Source organism: Aethalodelphis obliquidens, unplaced genomic scaffold (genome assembly GCF_003676395.1).
Source record: "Aethalodelphis obliquidens isolate GAN/ISIS:26980383/991018 unplaced genomic scaffold, ASM367639v1 scaffold23, whole genome shotgun sequence".
In the NCBI taxonomy this organism is placed as follows: Eukaryota; Metazoa; Chordata; class Mammalia; order Artiodactyla; family Delphinidae; genus Aethalodelphis; species Aethalodelphis obliquidens.
The window spans coordinates 2,848,289-2,853,584 of NW_020837967.1; the positions used below are offsets into that span (position 1 = coordinate 2,848,289).

The following is a 5,296-nucleotide window of genomic DNA, read 5'->3' on the forward strand; positions in this document are numbered from 1 at the left end:
ATATATAGTAGTGTGTATCTGTTAATTCCATACTCCTAAGTTATTGCTCCCCCCTCCTTTCCCCTTTGGTAGCCATAAATTTGTTTTCTATGTCTGTGAGTCTGTTTCTGTTTTGTAAATAAGTTCATTTGTATCATTTTTTAGACTCCACACATAAGTGACATCATACGATACCAAATAAAACATGTTTTATGTAATGTCTGTCCGTGCCAGGTTTGGGCTTCCTTGCTCCTAGTTGATCCTTTTTTTTTGCCACAGCTTGTGGTGAGATTGGTCCTTGGAAACCATTTTTTCACCCCATTATTGTATATATGAGGAATCTGATGTCTAAAGAGGTAAAGTTACTTATTCAGGAGAACACGCTAGTCAATTTTCATGATATTTTATGACATTATACATCTTTATAAGTTGGTTTTCTGTGAAAGCACAAAGTTGTGCCGTAGACTGGAGATTTTCTGTCTTTAATAACCAGAACATTTGAATTATCAGAAAACAATGCTCCCTCCCTGTGGTGGCTAGCAGAGGACTTATAGACTATGGATTCATCAACTCTGACACCAGTTGATTGAAAAACACACGATTATTTTATGCACTACTAAGAAGAAAACATACTGCAAACATAAAGTTTTTTTTTACTACTTATAAGTTTCAGGTTATACTTATTGTAAGAGCTCTTTTAGATTTACTTATGCATCTAAAAATAATGTATTGGTCTTTGTTTATACCTTAAAAGGAAAATATAACTAAAATAAAATAAATTGGTTATGGAATTTCAAAAATGTCTTCTTATTCAGGAAATGTGCTTTTATATTACTTTTTTTTTTTTTTTTTTTGCGGTACGCGGGCCTCTCACTGTTGTGGCCTCTCCCGTTGCGGAGCACAGGCTCCAGACGCGCAGGCTCAGCGGCCATGGCTCACGGGCCCAGCCGCTCCGCGGCATGTGGGATCCTCCCAGACCGGGGCACGAACCCGTGTCCCCTGCATCGGCAGGCGGACTCTCAACCACTGCGCCACCAGGGAAGCCCTATATGACTTTTTAACTCGATCATTGATGGGCAGCTTTACCTGTGACACTGTCTTTTGTGCCATTGAAGCATCCATGTTAAATTAATTATATTTCAATAAAATAAATTTTTAAAAATCAACTATACTTTAAAAAAATAAATTAAAAAAAAAATTTAAAGCATCGATGATACAGTTTTCTCTAAACCAAAGAAGTCCTCCACAATGGTCTCAGATGTTCTTTCCAACCACTGCTCACCTTTCCATGAGTTTTGATGTGAGTGCTTTCTTGCTTGGCTGCTGTGATGGGAAGTCCTCTTGCAGGGTCTCAGAAGGAGCCCCCCTCTCTGAGTGCACGTGTCCTCCTGCAGATCCCGGAAAGCACTTGGCTTGTTGTTTTGTGAGAACATGAGGAATTTCGGTCACTCCTTTAATGACAAATAATTGTTTTCCTAATACCAAATCTGTGCCCCCCTTCTCTGCTTGCCTGCCCTTCTTTGTACTCAGTAACTTTTTGCTTTAATGACAAATCATACCATCATCTTCTTAGAGACTTTTTAAGCACCCATTAAATCATTAAACACATCTGGTTGCAGCAATTCATATAACACAATGGAAGTGCCGGAGATATGAAGCGCTATGACCAAGAGTGTGTAAAAGCAACGACAGCTTAATTGGGACTGCAGCTTGGTCCGGCAATGACTGAACAATCGCAGTGATTGTAAGATGCATCCTGATTTCTGCTGCATTAAAATGGGCGGCGGTAGGGAGGGGGTCGGGGTGGGGGGTGGGTGGAATGTGCACCTTAGAAATTATGAAACCCAGAAATCACTTCAGCCTGTGTCAGGGTTTTTCCCTGGAAAACTCACCGGGAAGACTCCATGGGGAACTCCAACTCATGAAGGGAGGATTTGACATTCCACTTACAATTAGCAAAGTGCTAAAACATCTGCCAAAGAGAAGGCGATCAAGGCAGGTTTTTTTGTTTGTTTGTTTGTTTGTTTTTGCGGTACACGGGCCTCTCACTGTTCCGGCCTCTCCCGTTGCGGAGCACAGGCTCCGGACGCGCAGGCTCAGCGGCCATGGCTCACGGGCCCAGCCGCTCCACGGCATGTGGGATCTTCCCGGACCGGGGCACGAACCCGTGTCCCCTGCATCGGCAGGCGGACTCTCAACCACTGCGCCACCAGGGAAGCCCCAAGGCAGTTTTTAAAAAGATGTTTGCAATTCCATAACAGCATTTCTCAACATTGGCTGCACATTAGACTTGACGGAGGAATTTTAGAAGAAGAATTAAAAAAAAAATAGTACTAGCCCCAAACAAATTGACTCTCACACTAGTTTCGGCAGCACATATACGAAAACTGACACAGTACAAAGATTAGCACGGCCTCTGCCCAAGGATGATGGGCAAATTCATGAAGCATCCCATATTTTTAATAATTTTAAAAAAAAATCAGAATCTCTAGGGGTGGGCCCAGGCATCAGGTCATTTTGAAGAGACCGCTAGGGGGTCCTAGTCTGCCATCCAGTTAGGGAACCACTGATAGGAAGATAAGAAATTTCCTGGATTTCCAAAAAGCCAAATTCCTAGTATGTCTCAGGTGCAATTAAGAGCGATCCACCTTCCTTGGAAACATCTGGATACAGCAGCAGGCAGGTCTAGGGTTTACTTCATCTGGGCCTGCATGGTGTGGGCACTTTTTTCCCCTCCTCTTTCTTTCCTCCTTTTTCTCCCCTCCCTCTTTTTAATGCCAGCTTGGCAATCTCGCAGCACAGATCTATTTCAGCACAATGACACACTGAGTTTTAAACCTTTCAAACTGTGTTATTCACAACCATGAATGTCCTATCATGAATAGAAAATAGACTTTCTGGAATTCTCTGAACTCAGACCCTTGACCGCATGTCACTTCTGAGTCCTCCCTGGCCGTTCCCTCTGCTGGGCTGGTCACTTTCGCCCTTGACTTCCGTCTGCCCCACCTTGATGTCCGCCCCTTTCCTCCGCTGGCTCCGAGGAGGGACAGGACGTGAAGGGCAGCTCCTTGAGGCTCTTCAGGATTCCAGTGTCTCTTGTAGTTGAATCTCTTGATAGCTGCAGACAATATATGGTGTAGATCAAAAAGGAGGGCGCCAATGTTCAACGCCAGTGACAGCAGTGTACATTACCCCACACCGTGTACATATTGGCATGTGTCTAACAAGGGGTTTTGATTTTCCATCACAGAAGGAAAGATGTGCTTTCTAGAAAGATCCCACAGCCTCTTCATCTCCCTACCCTTTCTGCATACCTACCATTTTATCTCTTGGATTTTTTTTTTTTGGTAGGTTTATTTTTTAAGCGTACAAACCCTGCATAATGAGGAAAGCGAAAACACTCTGATTGAGAGACTTTCGGCTAAAGAGGGGAGCTCTTGGGGGCATTGCTCAAACTTCATTCTCCAAATGCCATCAGTATATTTTCAAAGAAAATAGACCATGATGTGCTTTGTTTTTTCAACTTCCATTGAGATTTTTATGGAAGAGGTGCTCTGGGAGTCTCTGCATATTTTATTTAGATTTTGACAGTAGAATTTAAATAATGATCTAGGGAATTCCTTGGCAGTCCAGTGGTTAGGACTCAGTGCTTTCACTGCCAGGGCCCGGGGTTCGATCCCTGGTGGGGGAACTAAGACCCCACAAGCTGCGTGGCACTGACAAAAAAATCTTTTTTAATTAAAAAAAAATAAAAAAGAATGATCTATTGAAGAGAATTTAATCATCATGGTACTTGAAGGTGATCCATTCTGCATCTCTTCTTGAGCTCCTCGGTCAGTGGTGAGTTTCTTTTTCTCTTAACAGATGTAGGACACCTTTTTCTTTGTGTTAAGTTTTTCATAAGACGAATAAACTAGACATGGTAAGACGTATCACAATCAGAAAAAAAGAAAACTCTATCACCTGAAATCTCTTCTCTCTACTCTTCTTCACACTTGAATGAATTTTCTTAACAACCCGTGGCTTTCAGGACAGACTAGAGTTCATGTGAGTGACACATAGTGAGATATATTTTGCAGTGACTTCTTAACAATCTGTACAGTTATACATAATGTACTTTAAGTTTAAAAAAGTCACGTTAGAATAGATATGTTGCTACCACTTCTTGTATGAGATTGAGAGCAACGCTTACCCTCTTTAGGCTGCAGTGTCCTCGTTTATAAAAAGAGATATTTATAGTATCTACTTCATGGGGTTTTATGAAGATTACAATGAATATAAAATAGGGAGCTAATTGCTGGGCATTCAGTTCAGCTACACAAGGAACGGTAGTTAGATGTTGTCATTATTACTTTTGTTATTATCAGCCAAGCTCTTTCTCTATCTCCATCCCTTTTTCTCCTCACATGCTGTAGGTAAAAAGAAAGTACAAAGAGTAGATTTCTTCAGAATGAAATCCTGCCGTTGCGGCAACATGGATAGGCCTAGAGGGTACTATGCTTAGTGAAATAAGTCAGGCAGAGAAAGACAATGACCGATATCACTTATATGTGAATCTAAAAATAAAACAAACAAATGTGTGTAGCAAAAGAGAAACAGACTTGCAGATATAGAGGACAAACCAGTGGTTTCCAGTGGGGAGAGGGAAGGGGGGAGGGGCAAGATAGGGGTAAGGGATTAAGAGGTACAAACTATTATGTATAAAATAGATAAGTAACAGGATCTAATGTACAACACAGGGAATTACAGCCATTACAAACAGATTATAATGGAGTATAATCTGTGCAGATACTGAATCACTAGGCTATATACCTGCAACTCATATAATATTGTAAATCAACTATATTTCAATTAAAGAAAGAAATTAATTAATTTTAAAAAGAGTAGATTTTTCCATAACCTAAACTTTACCTACTCATCCTTTGGATGGATCCTCAACAGAGAGACAGAATCCACAGACCACAGTTAACCTGTCTTTGAATCTGAATCTTTTACTGCCTACAAATCGTCTGATTTGATACAGTGCACGAAACGATTTGAAGGCTTTTGAGGGTTCCCTTCTGGCGAGCTCACTAGAGTCCTCACCCAACTCTCCATTCAGAATTCCCTAACAGTAATTCACTCTGTGTTCACATAGCAATTTGTAGTTTCCAAGCATTGTTACTTTACATGTCAACTTTAGAACATTCCAACAATATCTCACTAATATATTAATAAGTAAATTAATTAGCATATCATTAATACTGTTTGTCATGGAAGAAAGTTAAGAAACGAAGAATTTAGGTGACCTGACCATGGACCCTCAGTTACTGTGAGA

At 41.0% G+C, this 5,296-nt stretch overlaps 1 pseudogene; it reads left to right on the plus strand.

The window, feature by feature from the left end:
* Positions 1-2,342: 2,342 nt before the first annotated feature.
* On the plus strand, positions 2,343-2,440 carry LOC113628467 (uncharacterized; annotated as a pseudogene).
* The last annotated feature ends 2,856 nt before the right edge of the window (positions 2,441-5,296 follow it).